The 24,373-nt window shown below is 43.5% G+C and overlaps 1 pseudogene; it reads right to left on the bottom strand.

Annotated features, from left to right (window-relative positions):
- LOC135577214 (ubiquilin-1-like) overlaps positions 1–19,907 on the bottom strand; it is a 64,531-nt pseudogene extending 44,624 nt beyond the window's left edge.
- Between the last annotated feature and the right edge of the window lie 4,466 nt (positions 19,908–24,373).

The raw sequence follows: 24,373 nt of genomic DNA, 5'->3' as shown, positions 1-24,373 counted from the left end.
GTGTTTCGCATGTCACAGGTATTCCACATTCTGTCACTGGACAGGCTATTATTGAATGGGCACATTCCACAGTGAAACAAATGTTGTTAAAACAAAAAAGGGGGAATATGATGCCTCAAGAACAATTAGACAATGCAACATATACTTTAAACTTTTTGAATCGTGCTACGCCTCCCTTCTTCTATCACAGCAGTGGAAAAAGACTTCCGTGTTCCAGATTCACTGTCCCAGAGACCAAAGATTTTGTAGCAGTGTCCTGGTTTTGTTAAAAACAAGTTTCTCTTTTAGTGAATTTGCCTGTCAGCTAAAGCTTTCATATTAGCTGCATTTTCCTGGAAAACCAGATACATGTTTTGGTAAACATAGCAATGGAATGCAAGGTTATTGATAAGGATGGATTCACATCTCGTGAGAGGGGCAATGAGAAACAGGTGACCAGAAACTGACCAACAGAATATAACATTCCATTCACGTGAATACTTCATATAAAAGTGGGAGATCACAAGGATCTCGTCCCTTTTCCTTATGGCCGACATTAGGAGAGGACCTTGCAAGTTGTCCCTCCGAAACGAGGCCTAGTGACAGACTGAATCTACTTCCTGTTGGCTGCAGAGTTCAGTCCAGGACTTCGGCTACTGGCCCTGCCGTTACTGGGACTTTCAAGATTGGTTTTGTATATTTTGTATGATTTTCTCTATTCTTATTAGTAGCATTAGTAAAACATTTTTAATTTTTCCAACTCTTTTCTCTCAGTCCTTCTTTCCCTCCCGATCGCCTGTCCTTAGTGGAAAGGAAGGAGAGGGAGGGACTGAAGGGGGAAGGGGGGAGAGAGGGGGTTAACAATACATCTACCACAGTTTTATTGTCACCCCGCAATCAAAACCTCGACAATCAGGATCCCCTGTGTAACAGTAAATGGCAAGGGCCTGTAGAGTTAATCACCTGGGGAAGGAGATATGCGTGTGTTCTTCTTTCAACAGGACTGAGGTGGCTTCCTGTGAAATACGTTAAACCTTACTATGACTTGGAAAAACACAGCATTGAACCCAGTGCCAGAGATGCAACATCTGTCCCTGCAGCAGAGACAGAAGAAACGGAAGAAGAAATGGAAGAGACTGAAGGAAGAGGCAAGTGATGTTACCTGGGGGCAGCTGAAGAAGTTACAACAAAATGCAAATATTATGATGGCAGCCGCAGGTGCCCCCTCACTCCATTTAACACCTTCTTAGCCTATTTGACTATCATCTCCTGAAACAGTGCAGTAAGTTTCTGTTTCATGATGATCAGTTTTGGCATGATTCCAACTGTAGAGGGAGAGCATGTATATTGGGGTTACATCGTGGATCCACCTCTTTTTAGACCTATAACATGGTGGGATCCTGAAGTCCCTCTCTCCAACAATGGCACGCACTGGGTAGGTGGTGCATGGATACCATCAGCAGGTCAATTGTTGGAAAACAAGGATAAGATTAAATTTAATCAAACACAACTATTTTGTTGAGACCCCTCCTATATGTGTTTCTAACAAACTAATTAACAATTGTTTAATGATGTCAGAGAAGTTTCATTTGTTTTATCAACAACAAGAAGATGGAGGGGTATTTCAAGGCAATTTAACTTTTATTTCCATTCCGGGTCTTGAACACTGAGATATAAGTCACAATTCTGCTTTGAAAACCCCTCCAACATGCAGGGTATCTTAAGTAACCACAGGAGATGTTTCGAGTTTGTACTGGGCCCCCTGTGAATTAGAGACACCAGCATGTCAGAATGGTACAGATTTACATTACTGGGACTGGGGACCCAGAGGACATTTGATTTCAAATTAGTCTAAGCCTGTTAATTTTTCACAAGTAAGCAATGAGACATTAAAGTGGTCAGAAGGTGGGTTGTCAGGACTGGTAAGTAAACGATAGCCTTAGTCCATTTCATTTGAAAACCTGGCCTTGCCTTTTTTTATGAGGCATGTGGCCCATGGAAATTATAACAAAAAACAAATCAATACACATTAAATCTCACTCACCGGCATAATGACACAGTTATGATTTCTACTTCACACCCTTATGTGTTGGCAGCTGCTGCCGATGTACAGGTATCAGTGAAGGATTATATTTATGTGGTAAATTTGACTAACCCTGTTTATGCCAATTGTCATCACCTTGATAGTCATTACCCTCACTATCCTCTCACTGGTGGCTCCGTACAAAATGTGCCAGAAGAAAACTCCAGAGAGACAAGAGAATGGCACTGAACAGGCTCAGTCATATAAAGAAGGAGTCAAACTTCTTTCTGTAAAGTCAACTTCTGCTGAGACTGAAGAGCACTCATCTCAGGGGAAGAATAAAACTCAACAACTATTCACACCTCTGCAATAAATATATGTGAAGCAACCCTGTTGTGGATAGGAGATGGACAGAACACTTTGGCTACCAAAATAAAACTTCATTGTGATTGTGAATATACTCAAAAGAATTTATGTGTAACACCATTAAAATGGAATGATAGTGTTTATGAGTAGAATCAAGTGAAACAGCATCTCCAGAGAACATTTTCAGCTAATGTGCAAGGCCTGGTTCAGAATTTAGCCAGTGCCCTGCAAAAACAATTGCATGATTTCCAAGAATTAACATGGAAAAACATAATGGATGGCATTTTCTAATAGCGTAAAGTGGTTAAACCCAAAAACATGTTTTTCAGGCCTCAATCTGCATACATGAGTTTTTGTGGGAATTGGATGTGCTTGTGTAATATCTTTTCTTGTAGTCCTCCAAATCATCTGGAGAATGATAAAGAATGTAAAGAAGAATAAAGCCAGGGTCCTTGCTGCGCTCATGGTCAACCCAATGTTCCAAAACAAAAAAGGGGGAGATGTGGGAACGGCAGGACGTACAGCTCCAGCCACCTGGATGATAAAGGAAGATTAATACTAACATGACCATCTGGATGGCAAAGAAGAAAGAGTACTAACATGATTAAATCACAGCAATTAGTCAAAATATAAAGGGCCTTGGGCAGGTTGTACAGAAGTATGTTTTCATCATTGTAAGGAGTGATAGCCAGGCTTGTGAGAATGCTCGTGAGAATGGTATCTTGGGCCGGAAACCCCCCCCAAAAGTATGTATGACATATGAATGTTGGACCTGGGCTGTGAATGAGTGGGAATGTGACTGAAAACAGTCACAACATGAGTGTGGTGTGTTTGGAATAACAATTATTGAAAAAACATCCTATCTAACCTCTTAGTCTAGGCCCATATCTGTAAACCTATAAATTGTGAAAGTTTAATAAAGAGGGCCTTAACCTGGCTCAGCTCTGCTCTGCCTGGCTCTGCGCACCCTACTGATCATGACCTCTGCCTGTGTGTGCGTCTTTGTCTGCATTCCTGTGTGTGTCGTTCCTCATTGCCGCACCTTGTATCAATACAGGCTGGGGGATGGAGGGATTAAGAGCAGCCCTGCAGAGAAGGACTTGAGAATACTGGTGGATGAAAAGCTGGACATGAGCTGGCAATTTGTGCTTACAACACAGAAGGCAAATTGTATCTTGGGCTGCATAAAAAGACACTCGGCCAGCAGATTGAGAGAAGTGATTCTTCCCCACTATTCTGCTCTCAGGACACCCCACCTGGAGTACTGCATCCAGCTCTGGAGCCCTCAGTACAGGAGCAACATGGACCTGTTGGAGTGGGTCCAGAGGAGGGCCACAAAAATGATCAGAGGGCTGGAACATCTTCTCCTATGAGAAAAGGCTGAGAGAGTTGGGGTTGTTCAGCCTGGGGAAGAAAAGGCTCCAGGAAGACCTTATTGTGGCCTTTCAATACTTAAAGAAAGATAGAGAAAGACTTTTTACCAGGGCCTGTGGTGACAGAACAAGGGGCAACGGTTTTAAACTGAAAGCTGGTAGGTTTAGATTGGACATAAGGAAGAAATTTTTTATTATGAGGGTGGTGAGACACTGGAACAGGTTGCCCAGAGAAGTTGTGGATGCCTCGTCATTGGAGGTGTTCAAAGGTCAGGTGGGACAGGATTGTTTTGAGTAACCTGATCTAGTGGAAGATGTCCCTGGCCCATAGTAGGGGATCAGACCTAGATGATCTCTAAAGGTCCCTTCCAACCCATTTTTATGATTTTTTTTATTTGAGCCTCAATCTTTTATAACTTTTACATTAGCCTGTAAATACTTTTTTTGAGTTTTTCATATTCTGGTTTGCTTATCATAATGCTTTTTCAAGGTCTGCTTGAAACATTTCAGATATCAGCTAAAAAACCAAAATAACATTCTTTCAGATTTCTTTTAAAAAGGAGAAAGAGAGAACAAATCACTAAAACAATGTTAAAATTTCAGTTTCAATAAACATATCATTGCAGTTGTCAGAAAGCTTTACTGATATGACATATGACAGTATTAATTATTATACCTATTTGTGTCATAAGTAATAAAATTTCTTCAGGAAAGTGTGATGTAAGTTTACTATAAATAAGTTGTGCACATCTTAATGTCAATACAGTTACTACTGTAACTACTCCTACATTTATACAGTCCTAAAATTACATTCGTTCCTTTGAAGGCAACTGTGAGGCTAATGTGGCCCCTGGTGAAAATGAGTTTGACACCCTTGACATAGAAGCTTGACAGAATTTGGACAACAAAACTGAGGACAATAAAACAAGTTATCACTAAAACTGTTGATGACAATATTAAATAGATATGACAAAACCTAGCAGATATAAAAACTTAATGGTTCCTTGTTGTAGTTATCCTGACCAGAAGACCACTGTACATTGAGGAGTTAGCGATCCACATAACAGTTAACCTGAGTAGGCCCAGGCCTGTGCTACATATAGTGTTTGGCCTTCAGGCCAGTGTTGTGCTATGCATAGCCCTTGGCTGCAGGATAACCTCAGCCAGCTCATTCTAACAGAGGAGCCTGCAGGCATCTCCCACTTGGTACCAGCAATTATGCCACCTGCATGGCTTTGCCTTTATCTAGGAGTGCAGCAAGAACTGTTTTCTTGTAAGAAAATCCTATAATAGCTTGAATGACCAAAAGGGAGGAAACCTGGGAATCTATTCTATGGATAGGGTCTGCACAGCCTGCTGTTTAGATTAGAGGCCTGTTCAGTGCTATGTCATCTGGGGTTCCTGCCATCTAAAAGGATGTAAGATTATTCATACTATTCTCTTCTTGCAGTGTTAGTTCTAATGAAAAGAATTTTAAAATGATGCTTTACAGAGTCCGGGTGCCTTTCTTACTGGAGTCATAACAGACCAGCACCTCCTGGTGCAAAACATTTGGTGTGGTCAGCAGAACCCAGTGAGAAATACCTTTCTGTAGAAAGAATGAGCAAGAGAAAAAGCTTGTGCCTAGCTGGCCACATACACAGCTGTGGAGGCTATTTGCAAGGCATTTCACCCAGGCAGTTTCCCCAGTGCACTGGGAAACTGAGAAAGAATGCCCTAAACCAGATGAAGTATTATGTTGTCTTAGAAAACACAGTCTAGGGAATGGAAAAGTTAAGGAAAATTTGCATCATCTTTGGTTGTTTCCAATATGCTTCAAATGAACATGGGATTATCTAGAGCTGGTGCAAAAAACTACGAACTGCAGGCACAGCTCTGCACAGCAGCTCCTGAGCAGCAGATGTCAATGCAGGCATCCAAAGTGCAACCCGGGAAGGGCACTGCTGAGGTATGAGTTATTTGACAGAAGGATGAATGGTGGGACGAGGATCCTTGTTTCTCTGGTGAGGACAAATGGACAGAGGGGTCGGAGGATGTGTGGCAACATCATTTCCCTCTGGCCATTAGCGAATCATGAAGCAAAGGCCCCCCCCCCACCGCCCGGGGACATTCCAGCACACCGAGTGCACAATTTTATACAGACTAAGTTGCAAAGTTTAACAAAAACATATCTGTAAAAGCCAGGATAAAGGCTGGCTCACTGGATATTGTGAAGATTACACTTTGGAGGAGATAATGTACATTTAAATACTAAAAACGTAAAGTGCTTGGATGTCATCTCTCAAAACCCTATGATTACCCAGCAACTGAGAGAAACACAGGGTAATGTATCCCACTTGCTATGGGTATGGCTCCAGGAAGCTTTAAAAGCAGAATATCCCTCACCTACTGATTAGGACAATAAAGCAGCATCCTGGAAAAGTATAACTGAGGCTGGTCAGTATTTACAGGAAGTGGCCACATGGCTGTTTTTCACACTGCCCTTTCTATATAAAGTTTATTTCAGGGTCATGACTCCCTTACTGTCTAATCACTGGAGTGGTAGGAACACAGAAAAAAAAAAAAAAAAAGTCATTCTCCCCAAGAGCCTTAATGTTTATGGAATATCAACCCTGTACTCTAACAGTGATCATGCCCATGACAACTATTTTAGTAAACCTTTATTCTAGCAAGATAAAAGTTAACACAGAATTTGTCAGAAGAATATTTACAGTCCATTGTTTATGCTCAGTCCCCTGTGACTGCAGAAAACTGTTTGAAATATAGCTGTACTAAAAAACAATCTACACTCTAACCCTGTATCTCATTACAGCATTTAATTTCTGTTTTGGTTTGTGTTTGTTTGTTTGTTTGTTTGTTTTTTCCATAAAGAGGGATATAAAATGTCTTCAGAACTGTAACATAGCTATCATGTTACAACTTTGATGAAAATTAGTTGGACACCCCTGCTCTAAAATTACTTTTAAAAGAATCCCAAGGCAACTTTTACAGGAGTGTAGCCTATAGGTCAGCAAAATATGAATAAAAATCAGCTGTTTATAACTGAACTTACTTTGTCTGACCATCTTACCACCAAAAAATTAGACTGAACAATTCTCTTATTTGCCTGAAATTATTGCTTTACAGCATGTAGAACACAAGAAGTACTGAACAAAGTAAACCTGTACCTTCAAAGTAATTCTGAGGCTAATTAGTTCCACTGCTAGGACAATCATTCAGAAGCCTAGAAAGTTAAGAACTTAGCTATACTATTTAAGGAGGCACATATACAAAAGCAGTAGCAACAAAGAAAAAAAACAAGGACAGCATCCAAACAATCATTTGTCAACATAGATTTCTGTATTTCCTCTTAATTAAACAAAAGCAGTTCAATACACTCTTTTTTTGGCAAGACATAAGTTGAAGATATCTCTGTAAAATAAAATCACATAGAATCACAGAACGTTAGGGATTGGAAGGGACCTCGAAAGATTATCTAGTCCAATCCCCCTGCCGGAGCAGGAACACCTAGATCAGGTTACACAGGAAGGCATCCAGGCGGGTTTTGAATGTCTCCAGAGAAGGAGATTCCACAACCTCCCTGGGCAGCCTTTTCCAGTGTTCTGTCACCCTTACTAAGAAGACATTTCTTCTCATATTTAAGTGCAACCTCCTATATTCCAGTTTGCTTTCATTGCCCCTTGTCTTATCATTCGTTGTCACTAAGAAGAGCCTGGCTCCATCCTCGTGACACTCACCCTTTACATATTTATAAACATTAATGAGGTCACTCCTCAGTCTCCTCTTCTCCAAACTAAAGAGACCCAGCTCCCTCAGCCTTTCCTCATAAGGGAGATGCTCCGCTCCCTTAATCATCTTCTTTGCCCTACGCTGGACTCTCTCCAGCAGTTCCCTGTCCTACTTGAACTGAGGGGCCCAGAACTGGACACAATATTCCAGATGGGGTCTCACCAGGGCGGAGTAGAGGGGAAGGAGAACCTCTCTGGACCTACTGACCACCCCCCTTCTAATACACCCCAGGATGCCATTGTCCTTCCTGGCCACAAGGGCACAGTGCTGGCTCATGGTCATCCTGTTGTCCACCAGGACCCCCAGGTCCCTTTCCCCTACACTGCTCTCTAATAGGTCATTCCCCAACTTATACTGGAACCTGCGGTTGTTCCTGCCCAGATGCAAGACTCTACACTTTCCCTCAGTTACAGCTGAGCGATGTTGTCCTACTACTACTCTGGAACATGCAATAAATTGAAACTCAAAACTCAAAAAAGGTTAAAGATACTTCTTTACGATGGGGGTGGGACGGGATGGACGATGTCAGAGACAAATGCTCAGTCATGCTATTAAAAGAACTTGCAACACCAGATGTTACTTTTGGCACTGCATCAGTCATGACTTGAAGTTTCTAAACTCCTTATTTTTTTCAGCTTAAGGAAAAAAAAAATTTAAAGTCCACTGCAGTATGACTCTGTCAGCTAAAACCTTGGTATTTCTAGTGCTCTATGTATTAATTATGATATATTTGGTTCTTAATATAAGTAATTAAATGGCACAGCACATTCTTTATTAAGTTCACAGCTGTTAATGGTGTCAAATATTCTCAAATTTTGGAAACAGCGGACCTATAACTCAAAGCTTTCAGCTGAGGAAATATGTTTGCTAGTCCTTTTACAATATTTTTTTTTCCTTAAACAGGAAATTAAAAGTAATGATGCTCTTTATTGTGAAAGATATGAAGAATATTAGAAAATGAGTATTGGCATTCTTGAGCTGAAAATATTCTAACTGTGCTTGAAAAGGCTTTGGGGTGGGGGTGGGGGAAGGGCAGGAAATGGGTCCAAATTCCAGAAGGAAATTTTGTAATTCCACATGATCTGAAAAATCATTTCAACCTTTGTAGTGCTTTCAATTAAGAGTTTGACAATATGAGAAATTGCATGAGTTGATAACAGTCAGTCGACCCAAACCTATCTACATAAACACAATGCTATATAAAGATCAGTGATAGTCTGTGAGAGGAATAAAAGGAAACAAAAAGTGCTTGTGATATTTAAGCAGCTCATTAACATCTCAAGTTTTTGGTTTTTTGGGGTTTTTTTTGTTTGTTTTTTTGTTTGGTTTTTTTTTTTTAAATAAAATGTATAGTTATGACCATTTTTGTTGTTTTTGTTGTGCATAAGCACTATTCATATTCTTCAAGACTTCGATATATTAAAGAAGTAACTATCCCTTCATTTCTGTGTTAGGGAAAAGATCATTGAAGAATGGATTTCAAAGTCACAGTATCACTAAGGAATTGTTACACAGGTAGGAGCAATTCATAAACCAGTTTCAAAACTTTCTGCTTTGCAGGACCAGGATCAGACTATTAGTTAAACTATTAATATTTTTGCAGTCCATTTTAAACTATAAGAGTTTGTGAGCAAATTTCCTTAAACCAAAAGTATGTATTATTCAGATTCATATATCACCAGCATAAGATAAGCATTATATATATGCACCATATAATTTTGAGGCAACAAAAAACATTTATTATTTTGGCTAGCAAGTGGTAAATTTAATGCTTTACTCATTACAGAGAATTATAGACTGGTTGAGATTGGAAGGGACCTCTGGAGGTCATCTGGTCCAACACCCCTGCTCAAGCAGGGCCACCTAGAGCCAGTTGCCTAGGACCATGTCCAGGTGGTTTTTGATCATCTCCAAGAAGGGAGACTCCACAACAACCTCCCTGGGCAACCTGTTCCAGTGCTCAGTCACCCTCACAGTAAAAGTCTTTCCTTATGATCAGACAAGAACCTCCTGTGTTTCAATTTGTGCCATTTGCCTCTGGTGCTGTCACTGGGCACCACTGACAAGAGCCTGGTTCCATCTTCTTTGCACCCTCCCTTCAGGTACATATACATTGATGAGATCTCCCCTGACCCTTCTCTTCTCCAAGCTAAACAGTCCCAGCTCTCTCAGCCTTTCCTCATTGTCACTGTTTGATTTCAGGTGACAATAAACCATGGCAGATGCTTTGTTAACCCCTCTTCCCCCCCCCAGCCCCCCCCTTCCCACGAAGAAGAGGCAATAGGAGGAAAAGAGAGACAGACTTGCAAGTTGGAAAAACAAAAGTTAAAAATGTTTTACTAATAAAGCAGAGAAAATAATACAAAATATACAAAACCAATCTTGAATTTTCCTGGTAGCTCAGCACTGCTCCAGCAGCTGCAGGGCAGGCACCCGGAAGTCCTGGGTTGGACTCTGCAGCAAACTGGAACGGGATTCAAGGATGCAGAGTCTGTCACTAGGCCTCAGATTGCAGGGATGACTTGCAGGGTCCTTCCCAGATGCTGGCCATAGTCGAAGAGAATGAGACCCTTGTGATCTCCCACTTTTATATGGTGTTATGACATGGATGGGATGGAATACTTAGTTGGTCAGTTTTAGCCACCTGTTCGGTTTGCTCCTCCTTGCCCCTCTCACTTAGGGGATGTGCATCCTTATCAATGACCTTGCATTCCATTGTTATGTCTGCAAAAACATGTATCCTACTTCTGAAAAGTGCAGTTACTTAGAAGAACTTAGCTGAAAGGAAAATTCACTAAAAGAGAAACTGGTCTTGTTTTTAACAAAACCAGGACACTCATATGAGAGATGTTCCAGTCCTTTCATCATCTTTGTGGCCCTTCGTTGGACTCCCTCCAGTATGTCCACTTCTTGCTTGTACTGAGTAGCCCAGAACTAGACACAGGACTCCAGGTGTGGACTTAGCAGTGCTGAGTAGAGAGGAAGGTTCACCTCTCTCGACCTGCTGGCAACACTCCTCCTAATGCTGTCTAGGATACCATTAGCCTTCTTTGCTGAAAGGGCACATTGCTGGCTCATGTTCAACCTGGTGTTCACCAGGATCCCCAGGGCTTTTTCTGCTAAACTGCTTTCCAGATGGTCAGCTCCCAACATATATTGGTGCCTGGGGTTGTTCCTCCCCAGGTACAGGTCTTTGCACTTAAATACAAAAAGATGGGGATTCCATTTATTTCCATTTTTATTGCACAACCCTCCTTCATATAGTCATAATTTACAAATGACATTTTTAAAGCTAATTTAATTTTACTTCACTGTCAAGATGCAATACAGACTCGTGGTGGATTGGGCCTGTGTCACAGTCCATTCGGTGATGGACTTCTGATGGTTTGTCTACCTTGATCTTGAAGCACAAAATTAAGGCAAACAAAATGCCAAGGGGTTATAATTCAATCAAACAGTGTTACTTTATTGTTTTGCCCATAAAGTGGCATGCGATAAAGTAGAGAAAATGGAAAGAAAAAGAAAAGGAGGAAAGAGGGTTGGTTACCACCACAGGTCCAAAGGCATCCCTATGGTCCCAGGTCCCGAACAGCGTCCTGCCAGTCCTCTGTCGTGATCCATGATCCTTTGGTGGGGAGATCTCAACGATGTCCAGTCAGGAACCATCTTTATGCTTCTTCATCCCCCCTCACTCCCATGTGTCAAGGCCAATCTCCGCCTTTGTTTCACAATCCAGGCTTAACTGTGCAGGCTCGAAGAATATCCACTTCGCCTGCCAGAACCCATCCACGCCTGTGTGGCCTCACGTTCAGGGATGTCTTACTTGTTCGCTGGGTGACCTCAAAACCCTCGGCAAGCCTCTGCGCATGCTCTTTTTCATTTGCCTTAGTAACAGGGAGGAGGTGGGGGCAAGTTTGGCTGAAGCAGCAGGTGAAAATCCATCTTCTGGACAGCAGCTATTGTCCCCAAGTCGGAGACACCTGTGCAACACAATTCTTCTCCTCAGGCCTCTCTCCAAGTTATTGTCCATCTGTTCCTGATGGCGATTTTCAGGCAGATACTGTTCTTTGGACTGACTCCTACACCCTGGATGGCAGATAAGCCTCCACCCAGTTGCTTGCTGGCTCACCTCCCCTGCAGTGGAACAGGGGAGTGAATCAGAAGGGCAAAAGAGAAAAAAATTCATAGGTCAAAATATATAAAATTTAATAAGTGAGGCCAAACTATGTGTGCAAGCCAAGCAAAATAAGGAATTCACTCACTACTTCCCATTGTCAGGTAGATGTTTAGCTGCTTTCCTGGATACAGGGCCTCAGCACGTTAGGAAAATCTCAACTGTTGTACCAATTAATCTTTATAGTTGTGCTGGGTCAGCTGGGATAGGGTTAGTTTTCACAAGAGGATGGGAGCCAGGACAGCCGACCCAAACTAGCCAAAGAGATATTCAGTACCATATGAGGTCATGCTGAGTATAAATCTGGGGGGCTAGCCAGGGGGAGGAACTCATTGCTTGGGGATTGCTGCTGTCTGGGGCATTTTTGTTGTTGTTGTCTGTCTGAGGGTGCCAAAGACCTGGAACAGGCTGCCCAGAGAGGTTGTGGAGTCTCCTTCTCTGGAGACATTCAAAACCCACTTGGACACATTCCTGTGCAATCGCATCTAGGTGAACCTGCTTTAGCTGGTGGGTTGGACTAGATGATCTCCAGAGGTCCTTTCCAACACCAACCATTCTGTGGTTCTGTGATTCCCAATTCTCCTTCCTATCCCACCAGGGCAGGTGGAGAGGTGAGCAAGTGGCTGCATGGTCCTAGTTTGCCAGCTAGGGCTAATCCACAACAGTCCTTTTTGGACTTGCCCCAGCACGAAGTTTTGGGATAATGACAGAACTTACCAAAGCATGTTATACACATTTATTATATTAGCTAAGTAGTTGCTGGTCACAATGTTGTTTTGCTTGCCCACATGGCTCTGTTATGTAAATTCTTACATGTTCTATATATTCCCTGCAGTGCTCCCTTCTGGGAGAAGGATCAGGATTATCATATTGCTGTCCTATGTAATATCAACCTATGATATGATAACATCTCTTGCCATGCCGCTAGGCTGTTATTTGCATGCGGCATTGCTGTCATTTTCATACCTCGGGCACCATCTCTTGGAACTGATTAGCAATTGCACCCAGTCTATGAGGAAGGGGGGGGGGGGGGGGTTGGGAGAAACTTTCCCACACTTTTTCACCTTCCCTTTCTCCTTAAGGCTAGGTACAACAGTTTATGAGAATTTTGACCCCCTTGGGGACATTCAAGCTAGCATACTCTTATTGCTATGTCTCCTGAATGTGTTTCAGGTCATATTTAGGGTTACAAAAAGATTTTTTAAGAATATCACCCAGAGATTTGCCCCAAGGCTGGATGGTCATGGGTGGCATGGCATGTGGGAGAACATGGGGAGGTATTTAGAAAATTTCTCACCTCCAATGGTTTGGAGTTTCACTCCTGAACAACTACAGGACCCTGATGAAATTATAGATTATTTAGAAGGAAAATTCTGTGTCTATTCCAAAGAGGCATAACTTATCACCTTGTGCTGGGCCCTGGCCGGTATCTACCAAACTCTGCTCAATACTATGCAGCATCCCCAGGGGGAAGAGAGGGAAAACAGACAGATAGGCACTGCAGCTATTCCCACCCCCTTGCCAAACACTGCAGCTACTCAAACCCCAGTGACAGGAACTGTGACTACTCAAACCCAGTCAATAGGCACTGCAGCTGAACCAGAGAACCAATACATGCCAGTATCAGTCACCCCTATACGTAAAAGGAAATACACAAAAATTCAGTTCATTTAGTGAGGGATGATGATGAACCAGAGTAATCATGAGAACAGGAGGAAGAGGCAGAACCAGAGATAATCATCCCATCCCTATCCCTGAGTGAGCTGTGAGATATGTGAAAAGATTTCAGCTGTCATCCCAGTGAGCACACTGTTGCCTGGCTGCTCCAGTGTTGAGATAATGGGGCCAGTAGCTTGGAGTTAGAGGGTAGGGAAGCCAAGCAGCTGGGAACCCTGTCTAAGGAAGGGGGTATTGACAAAGAGATTGGGAAAAAGACACAAGCTCTCAGCCTCTGGAGGTGAGTTCTCTCAGGCGTGAAGGAAAACTGTCCCTTCAAGGAAGATGTTACCTGTCACCCAGGCAAGCGGACCACCATGGAGAGAGGTATCAGTACTTGAGGAATTAGCCATGTTGGAGGTGATTTATAATGATCCAAATAACAAGCATTTACCCACAGATATAGATGAAGTCAAATACACACAACCCAAGTTCCTACAGAGTGCACATCATCGTATACCACCTCATTGGCAGTAATGTCCTGAAAAGGAGAGGGACAAAAGGTATATGAATTGGCTAGTCAACTCCAGCAATACAAAGGAAGTCTTTCTTTCGCCCTAAAGGCCTGTGTCTCAGCTGTGGAGAAACTGTCCTGAGAGTTCTAGTGATTCAAGTATAAGTTCCGCTCTCCACCTGTATGGACCAGTATCTCAGCTATTAGGGATGAGTGTTCCTCAGCTCAAGAGAGAGAATATAAAGGGTACACACTATGAGGCACCCTGTGGTTTTACCTGCATGACCATGGAGAGGACATGAGGATGTGTGATGCAAAACCTACTTCAACCCTAAAGGCATGGGTACATGAGTTGCAAGGAAAAACAATCACAAATGGGGACTCTTCCAGGAAAGATGCCATTCCAGTTTCCAGAGGGCAGTTCCCCAGAGAGAGTAGAAGGGCTGATCTCACTTCTGATCCTATGGAAGGAACTTCTGATTCATTTTCACAAGAAGCAAGTAATGAATACTATGACCAAGACTAGAGGGGCTCTGCCTCCAGCCAGGTGGAGGAAAGGGACAACCGGGTTTATTAGACTTTGTGGATTCAATAGCCTGGCACATCAGACCCACAAGAGTATAAGGCTCTAGTGGACACCAGTACACAATGTAAACTAATTCCATCAAATTATGTTGGGGCAGAACCCATCAGTATTTCTGAAGTGACAGGGGAATCCCACAGTTGACTGTATAAGAAGCTGAAGTGAGCTTAACTGGGAAAGACTGGCAAAAGCACCCCATTGTGACTGGCCCAGATGCTCCATGCATCCTTGGCATAGACTCATACTCTCAGAAGAGGGTATTTTAAGGACCCAAAAGGGTCCCAGTGGGCTTTTGGTATAGCAGCTATGGAGACAGAGGACATTAAACAGCTGTCTACTTTGCTCGGTCTCTTGGAGGACCCTTCTGTTGTAGGATTGCTGAGGGTCAAAGAACAGCAGGTGCCAATTGCTACCATGACGGTGCACTGGCGACAATGTTGCACCAAGACTCTCTGACTCCCATCCATAAGTTGATTCGTCAACTGGAGAGAATCAAGGAGTGATCAGTAAGACTCACTCCCCCACTAACAGCCCCATTGTGTCAGTGTGGAAGTCCAATGGTGTCCTGATTTTGTTAAAAACAAGACCAGTTCTCTTTTAGTGAACTTTCTTTTCAGCTCAGTTCTTCTAAGTAACTGCACTTTCCTGCATATTTTTTGAGGAGCTGTTCACTCAGGGACTGATAAGATGACCGATAGAATGCAGAAAAACCCCATGTTTAGATTTATTACTATGGTAACCAAAGTTAACTGATAACAGGACATATTTGCAAGGAGGGGCAGATAGAACAGGTGACTAAAACTGACCAACTGAGTATTCCATCCCATATGCATCATACACCCTATAAAAGAGGGAGATCACGAGGGTCTCACACTCTTCAGCCATGGCTGGCATCTGAAGAGGACCCTGCCTGTCGTCCCTGCAAATCCCAGGCCTACTCCAGGCCCTGCATCCCTGAATCCAATTTCCAGATTGCTGTGAAGTCCTGCCCAGGACTTCCAGGTGCCTGCCCTGCAGCTGCTGGAGCCAAACCAGCTTCGCCCACCACAGGAGGGGTTAAATGCTGCTCTACCCCAGGGGATTCAAGATTGGTTTTGTATATTTTGTATCATTTTCTCTATTTATTAGTAGCATTAGTAAAGCATTTTAAAACCTTTCCAACTTGAAGTCTCTCTCCCCTTTTCTTCCTATCACTTTCCCTTAGCGAGGACTTTTTCCTATGTGGAGAGGGTAGAGGGTGGGGGGGGATTAACAGAGAGCATCTGCCACAGTTTATTGTCGCCTTGCAATTAAACCTTGACAAATGGAGAGTGGAGACTAAGAGTAGACTATCATGGCCTGAATTAAGTCATGCCGCCATTAAGTGCTTCTGTGCTGGACATGCTAGAACTGCAATAAGAATTGGAATCAAAGACAGCCAAGTGGTATGCCACAACTGACCTCACTAATGCATTTTTCTCAATTCCTTTGGCAACAGCGCCATAGTTTGCTTTAACTTGGAGGGGCGTCCAGTACACTTGGAATTGACTGCCCCAGGGATGGAAACACAGCCCTACCATTTGCCATGGACTGATCCAGACTGCGCTGGAAGAGGGCAAAGCTCCAGAACACCTGCAATACAATGATGACATCATTGTGTGGAGCAACACAGCAGAAGTTTTGAGAAAGGGGAGGAAAAAATCCAAATTCTTCTGAAAGCTGGTTATGCCAAGGGAACTATACCAGTTTTTAGGAATAAAATGTAAAGATGGATGTTGTCAGATCCCAATAGATGTGATCAACAAAATAGCAGCTATGTCTCTACCAACTAATAAAACGGAGACACAAACTTTCTTGGGCGTTACGGGTTTTTGGAGAATGTACATTCCAAATTACAGTCTGATTGTGAGCCTTCTCTATCAAGTGACCCAGAAGAAGAATGATTTTGAGTGGGGCCTGGAGCAACAGCAAGCCTTTGAACAAATTAAATGGGAGACAGTCCATGCAGTAGTCCTGGCGCTAGTCCAGGTAGGACAAGATGTAAAAAATGTTCTCTATACCACAGCCAGGGAGAATGGCCCTACTTGGAACCTCTGTCAGAAAGCACCAGGAGAGACCCAAGGTCGATCCTTAGGGTTTTGGAGTTGAGGATACAGAGTCTCCAAGGTCTGCTATACTCCAACTGAAAAAGAGATATTGGTAGCATGTTGCTTTTTCCATGTGAGACACGGAACCTGACACACCAATGTGATGTTCACAGAGTTCGCTTTATTGTCGGACCGGGCTAGCTTTATAGCAAAGCTGCCCTGTCCACGCGCCTTACAACAATGTGATTGGTTGTAACTCGTGCTATACAATAACGTGATAGGCTGCATGTACTGTCCATGCGCTCTGAACAGGTGTGTCCAGCGATTGCTCACTCATTGTTACCTACTAATGGTGCTCCTTTAGTTTCTTTTGTCTCTGGCTTCACCTCTCAGCCAGGCTGGCAACAACCCCATCCCCCCAGGGTGGGGGGGGGGCTCTGCCACTACATCTCCCCCTCTTTTATTTAATATAATATTAACAATACGCCGTATCGTGCTTTAAAGACAGTGCGAAATACAGGGTAAGAACATTAAGGCTAATACAATCACAATTAACAAGAACAGACCTGTTTTCAATATTCCTTTTAACCAAACAAGGCATCCAACCCAAAATCCCCAACATCTTCTGTTATTTTCTTGTTCTGCAAATCTTTTCTCTTTTTATCTTTTAAGTTCAAACAACACATACAATCAAACTCTTCATAACTGTGACCATAGCCAATAGTGAAAAATTGCTGCTCTGTTTTACAAAGTGGTATTCTCAACATTGGCTACATCCGTTGCTAAAAGTGATAACATCTCTGAGGTTAAGGTTGTCATCATTGCAATCGGTTTCTTCTCTGTTAGCTAGCCAAGGTCTCACCCACTTTGCTGGGATCCACGAATTTTTGTGGTTACCTGTAGAAACACAAGCATACCCCCTTCCCCAGGTTATTAGTGACATAGGACCTTCCCATTGTTGTGTTGTCAGATTAAACACACTAACCTTAGGCACATTTTCGGAAAAATCTTCGACATTTTTGATGTGGTGCATAACAACCGGTTCCATTTCAGTCTCACTTTTAGGATTAAGCCAGTTCAGCACATACAATGCCTTCATCAATATCTCTTCTGGACTCACACCAATTCCCCCTTGTTTTTTCAAAACAGACAAAAGGTTTTTCAATGTGCGGTGTGCACGCTCAATAATTGCTTGGCCAGTAGAATTATAAGGGACTCCGAACAGGTGTTGTACCTTCCACTGGACAAGGAAGGTTGCAAGTCTGTCAGAATGGTATGCAGGACCACTATCTGTTTTGATTTGTGTAGGGACACCCATGACAGCAAAAGCTTGTAATAAATGACGGTTTACCGCTTTTGTATTTGCTGAGGTCAAAGCTGTAGCCCACAGCAGTCCTGAACAGGTATCTATGGACACATGAATGTATTTTTGTTGGCCAAATGGTGCAAATTCAGTATTATCAGTTTGCCATAACTGACCTGGCTGCAAGCCCTGAGGATTTACTCCCTTTTGTTGTAGAGGCACTATGCGGGCACAATCAGGACAAGCTGCAATAATGGCTTGAGCTTGTTCCTTGGTAAGTGTAAACTGTTTTCGGAGCGATGCTGAGGATTGATGAAAGAATTCGTGAGCTTGTCTGGCTTGTTCAAAAGGAGATATATCAGTTACTGCCACAAGTTTGTCTATAATGCTGTTTCCCTCAACTAGACCACCTGGTATGTTAGTATGGCTTTTTATATGCATTATAAATATTGGCGCTGTCCTATAATCTAACACGTTCCACAAATCTAACAATGCTTCAAACAACAAGGAATTGGAAACTTGCTGCAAAAGAGCTCTATGCATTCTTTGTACAACTCCCACAACATAAAGAGAATCTGCTACCAGATTAACTGGGCAGTTATGCCATTTTTGTAATACTGCTAAGCATATTGAGGGCAGTTTCTTTTAAGATGTCCTGCCTGTCCACAAGTAAAACATGCTAGGCCACAAGAAGAAGGGCTTCGGCCTTTCATTGCAGGCTTAAGTGCTGCAGCCAAGGCCGCAGCGTGGGCTTGAGCATGTATTTTTGCCTTTTCTGCCTCCTGTTGCATAATCGGTACCCGTGTGCAAGCTTCCACCATCTCTGCCAGAGAAGCAGTTTTTCCCAAACCGGCTAATATCTGTTGGCATTGGGTGTTTGCATTCATCATGGCCAAATCTTTCCCCACAGCAGCTTTTGCTTCTGGAGTCAGGTTAGGAGAAGCATCTATAGCTTCTTTTAAACCGTCCACAAACTTCATATATGGTTCCCCAGGATCCTGCTTTGTTGTAGAATAGGGTGGCACAGGGTTACCTATATTGGGTAATTCTTTCACTGCCGCCAGAGCAAGCCCTTGCATTTGCTGCAAAATCCTTGGATGAAGCGCTGCCTGAGTGGCACCATCCGCATATTGCCCACGACCCAGTAATTGGTCCAAGCTAGCTAATCACAATGGATCATCAGCTGGTAAATTAACATTTTCTAATACTGCCAGTTCCACCTTCCCCTGCCACTTGTCCAAGAACAGCAAATACCCCGTTGGAGGAAGCAATAACTCCATCAATGCCCTAATATCTGTTGGAGTTAGTACTTGCCCCTTGAAAAATGAATTGATTAGCTGCATCATGTGCTTATTATCCATACCATATTGCATAACTGCACTTTGCAATTGCTTAACCGTTTTCCAATGAAAGGGTGACCACTGCCTTTGTCCTCTATTATCTATGTGCACTGGCATTGCTGTAATACTGCCAGGTAACATGATCCCTTCAACGGTTGCATCTCTGATTACCCCTTGCCAACGTTGCCCTGCATTATAAGAATGATCTCAAGGAATATCTCTACCCTGATGCACAGGGGCAGCACCCAAATTATCATTACTATCACTGCTATACAATTCCCTTGTGTTTCCCTGTGGATCAGTAAGTCGACGCATATTTGCAAACCGATCTGCTAACCCAGTCTCCAGCCCTTTTCCGTATCGCGATCTCAAATATTCATCTGCTTCTCTTACAGACCACATCCCATCTTCAACACATTGTCTAGCCCATTTTTGTATTCGCTCCCTTTTAATACGGATCTCCTCAGGAGTGAGGTCTAATTCCACCCCCTCCCTTTCCTTTTTTCCCCGTTTTTTACATTCCCTGCCAATTGCTTCCAACCCGTCCTTAATTGCATCTGACGCCTTTTTATATGCTATTAACCGAGAAGTTTTACTGTTACCGCCATCTAGTCGCTTCATAGCTTTTAGAACTTCTTGCATCTGGCTCTCCTGTCGTCTCAGTAAGTCCTTCAGGCTCTGCACGTGGCTCTCCTCCTGGAAGTCAGGGCGATTCTGCGGTGCTCCATCCCGGTGCTCCATCGGGTCCTCCGGCAAAGGCACATCAGCTGGATTAACTTGTCCTGGCTTGTTGAAACTTGCTGGTTGCTGCCATTCGTCGTCGGAGGCAGACAATGGCTCAAAGGGTGCAGAGGGTATAATTTGCTCTCCGCCTCAGAACTCCAGATCTGATACGGGACATACCAGTGGTATTGATTTTTCGGTGTTCTCAGAGGGGGGGCAGCTCGCGGCGGGCGGCTCCGGGGGGACGGCACACACCTCCGGCTCCCCTGAGACTTCAAGCATCAGCTGCCTGACCTCCCGCCACGGTCTGGTGAGGTCGCAAGCCTCGCGGCTCCCCCTTGTGACCTCTTCCCATAGTTTGGTCCCTATGTCCTCCCATGTACCGGGAGAAAAAAATTCGTCCGTCGATCGGACACACCCCTTCCGTTGGGCGAATCGGAGCAGACGCTTTAACGCGTCTTTTTCAAAATACTTTCCTGTTCGTGCAGCCAGCTGCAGAATACTTTTCATTATTATTTTTTCTTCCGTGGATGCCACGTTTCCCATGCCACCTGCTTCCCCGTAGGCCTACTTTCCGCTATTCTTCGAGTGCAGGGCTAACTTCACCCTCCAGGTGGCTTTCCTCGCATCCTCACGTCCCAACGATCTTGCTTCCATATGAAGTATCACGTCGGGGTCACCAAAATGTTGCTTTTTCCATGCGAGACACGGAACCTGACACACCAATGTGATGTTCACAGAGTTCACTTTATTGTCGGACCGGGCTAGCTTTATAGCAAAGCTGCCCTGTCCACCCGCCTTACAACAATGTGATTGGTTGTAACTCGTGCTATACAATAACGTGATAGGCTGCATGTACTGTCCACGCGCTCTGCACGTGTGTGTCCAGCGATTGCTCACTCATTGTTACCTTCTAATGGTGCTCCTTTAGTTTCTTTTGTCTCTGGCTTCACCTCTCAGCCAGGCTGGCAACAACCCCATCCCCCCGGGGTGGGGGGAGGCTCTGCCACTACAGCAGCACATGAAGGGATTCGAGCTGCTTCAGAAGTGGTTGGTACTGAAGCACAGCTCCTCCTGGCACCTCAACTGCCAGTGCTGGGCTGAATGTTCAAAGGGAAGGTAGCCTCTACACATCATGCAACCGATGCTACATGGAATAAGTGGGTCACGCTGATCACAAAATGGGCTCAAATGGGGAACCCAAATCACCCAGGAATCTTGGAAGTGATCATGAACTGGCCAGAGGTCAAAGATTTTGTAACATCGCCGGAAGAGGTGATGCGTGCTGAAGAGGCCCCATCATATAACAAACTATGAGAGAATAACTGTTATGCCCTGTTCACTAATGGATCCTGCTGTATTGTAGGAAAACACTGGAAGCGAAAAGCTGCTGTTTGGAGTCCTATACAGTCACAGAAGCCACTGAAGGACAAGGTGAATCGAGTCAGTTTGCAGAGGTAGAAGCCATCCAGCTGGCTTTAGATATTGCTGAATGAGAAAAATGGCCAGCACTTTTTCTTTATACTGACTCATGAATGGTGGCAAATGTCCTGTGGGGGTGGTTACAGCAATGGAAGTGGAGCAACTGACAGCGTAGAGTTAAACCCATCTGGGTTGCTGAATTGTGGCAAAATATTGCTGCCTGACTAGAGCCTGCCTGTACAAGTATGTCATATAGATGCTCATGCCTAAAAGTCAGTCCACTAAGGAACACCAAAACAACCAGCAAGCAGATCAGGCTGCTAAGGTTAAAGTGGTTCAGATAGATTTGGACTGGCAACAAAAAAGTAAATTATTTCTACCTCGATGGGCCCATGATTCCTCAGGTCATTAAGGAAGAGATGCAACATATAGATGGACTTGTCATCAAGGGGTGGACTTGACCATGGACACTATTGCACAGGTTATCCATGAATGTGAAACATGCACTACAGTTAAGCAAGCCAAACAATTAAAGCCTGTGTGGTATGGGTGGGCGATGGCAAAAGTACAAATATGGAGAAGCCTGGCAGACTGACTATATTACACTCCCAGAAACTGCCATGGCAAGCACTGTGTGCTTACAATGGTGGAAGCAACCACAGGGTGGATAGAAACATGTCCTGTGCCCCATGCTACTGCCCAAAACACTATCCTGGGCCTTGAAAATCAAGTCCTACGGCAACATGGCACCCTAGAAAGAATTGAGTTGGACAATGGGACTCATTTCTGAAACAACCTCATAGATGCTTGGACCAAAGAGCATGGGTGGGTATATCACATCCCTTATCATGCACTGGCCTCTGGGAAAAATGAAGAGTACAATGGACTGTTAAAGACTACACTGAGAGCAATGGGTGGTAGAACCTTCAGAAACTGGGATTCAAATTTAGCAAAGGTCACATGGTTAGTTAACACTAGGGGATATACCAATCAAGCTGGCCCTGCCCAAAGCTTCCACGTACTGTAGTGCATATGAAGAATACGTTAGGAAAGACGGTATGTGTTACTCCTGCCTCAGGCAAAGGCAAACCCATCTGTGGGATTGCTTTTGCTCAAGGACCTGGGTGCACTTGGTTGGTAATGCTGAAGAATGGAGGAGTCCGATGTGTACCTCAAGGGGATTTGATTCTGAGTGAGAATACTCCATTATGTGAACTATAGGATGTTAATTGCTACTGGTAGTTGTTACATAATACTATACACCATACTAACAGTATTCAGTAAATATCTTTCAGGTTAATGAAGAATGAACTTCAATGAAAGTGAAAAAAGTGCAACAATGATGAAACCAGAGCTGGCTTCAACAACTGGCATCCAGCCACCTCCTTGTTGACTTCTACATAAAACTTATGTTCAGCCTTTCCTAAGGAAGTGCCAATTCTACATGTATATTTATTCACTGGTGGTGTGGTTTAACCCCATCTGGCAACTAGGACCATGCAGCTGCTTGCTCACAGCCCCCGTGCCCCAAGTGGGATAGGGTAGAGAATCAAAAGGGAAGGTTTAAACTCATGGGTTGAGATAAGAAGTTTAATAGGACAGCAAAGAAAAAGAAAATAATATAAGTGATACATGATGCAATTGCTCACAAACACCAGTTCCATACAGCTGATCCCAGAGAAGTGAAGATCCAGACATCAGTTCATGCTTGAACACAGTTGTGCTGAACAGACAGTCCCAGAAAAAAAAAAAAAAAAAAAGCAACCCAGCATTGAACAGTTGATCCCAGAAAGAGAGCAAAAGGCCAAGCTGGAAAAGCTGGCTCTAGCTATATACAGAGCATGATGCTAACGGTAGGGAATATCTCATTGGCCAGCCTGGATGTCAGTCCTAGGGGCTGTCCTGTTATGCTCCCTCCCAGCTTCTATGTGCACCTGCAGCTGCTGGAAAGCTGAAAAAGTCCTTGGGTCTCCTTGGCAACAGCCAAAACATGCGAGTCTTCACATTCTTTTCATACCAACTCCAAAACACAGTCTAGCTACTAGAAAGAAAAAATTAATTCTGTCCCAGGGAAGATAAACTCTTTCTCATGGAAACTTCGGTGTATTATCACATTATTCCATACTAAATCCAAAACAAAAGACTTCTAGCTACTAAAAAGATTCTAACCACTATTAAGAAAACTAACTTTATCTCAGCAATACCAGCCCAACTGGGAAAACTGCCATACTCATTGCCCTAGACAAAAGCAGGTTTTGTGTGTTTTCTAAGGACTGATTACAGCTCCGATAAGGAGGTTACCTCTTACCTCCTTGACCTTTCCCATTACATTTTAAGTGTAGCTCCTTATTATGACAGGAATTACCCCATATAGTTCAAAAATATGAGAAAAGTAAAATGTTCTAGACACCTCCCTGTGGTGGATGCACTCGCCCCCCCTCAGCCAAACCAGCAGCAGTTTGGTCCAGGCTCCAGAGGAGGGAAGGGCCTGAGCTGCAGCCAGGCCAAGAACTCCTTCTAGGAGACCCACAGGAAAGCAGAACGCCACTGAACGCCAGTGGCTTGTGGGCACAGGGAGTCTCATGCAGACCTTTCCTACTGTATGCAATTTGACCACGAGTTAACCACCTCATTCGATAAATACAACAGCCTGGAGGAACCTACTTTGGGCTCTCCCAGCTACATAAGTGAGCTGTATGGCAATGGTTTTACTACTCACAGGTCAGTGGATGAGCCCAATTTGAGTACAATATTGATCGTTTAGCTTAAGTAGATGCACACCAAATGTAATGGATTATTTAGAAATTTAGAAAGGTTGTATGATTTTTAATATACTTCTTGATTCATGTTACTTGGTAGACTAGATTTGCAAAATTTTTACCAAGGTCAATTGCAGACTACACTAAACCTTGCAAGATAAAGTCTAGAAGGATGGAACTGACTGGGAAAACAATGATCCAAGGCTAATGCAGAGACATTGCAAACATCTGCAAAGTGGCGCCTATTTTGCACTTTGCTGAGAAGAAAGGATTTATCCAGACAAAATGGCATCTTCAAGGATA

The sequence above is a fragment of the Columba livia genome, chromosome W (genome assembly GCF_036013475.1).
Source record: "Columba livia isolate bColLiv1 breed racing homer chromosome W, bColLiv1.pat.W.v2, whole genome shotgun sequence".
Lineage (NCBI taxonomy): Eukaryota > Metazoa > Chordata > Aves > Columbiformes > Columbidae > Columba > Columba livia.
The sequence above is the reverse complement of the archived record's forward strand: the minus strand, read 5'-3'. Positions and strand labels throughout refer to the sequence as shown.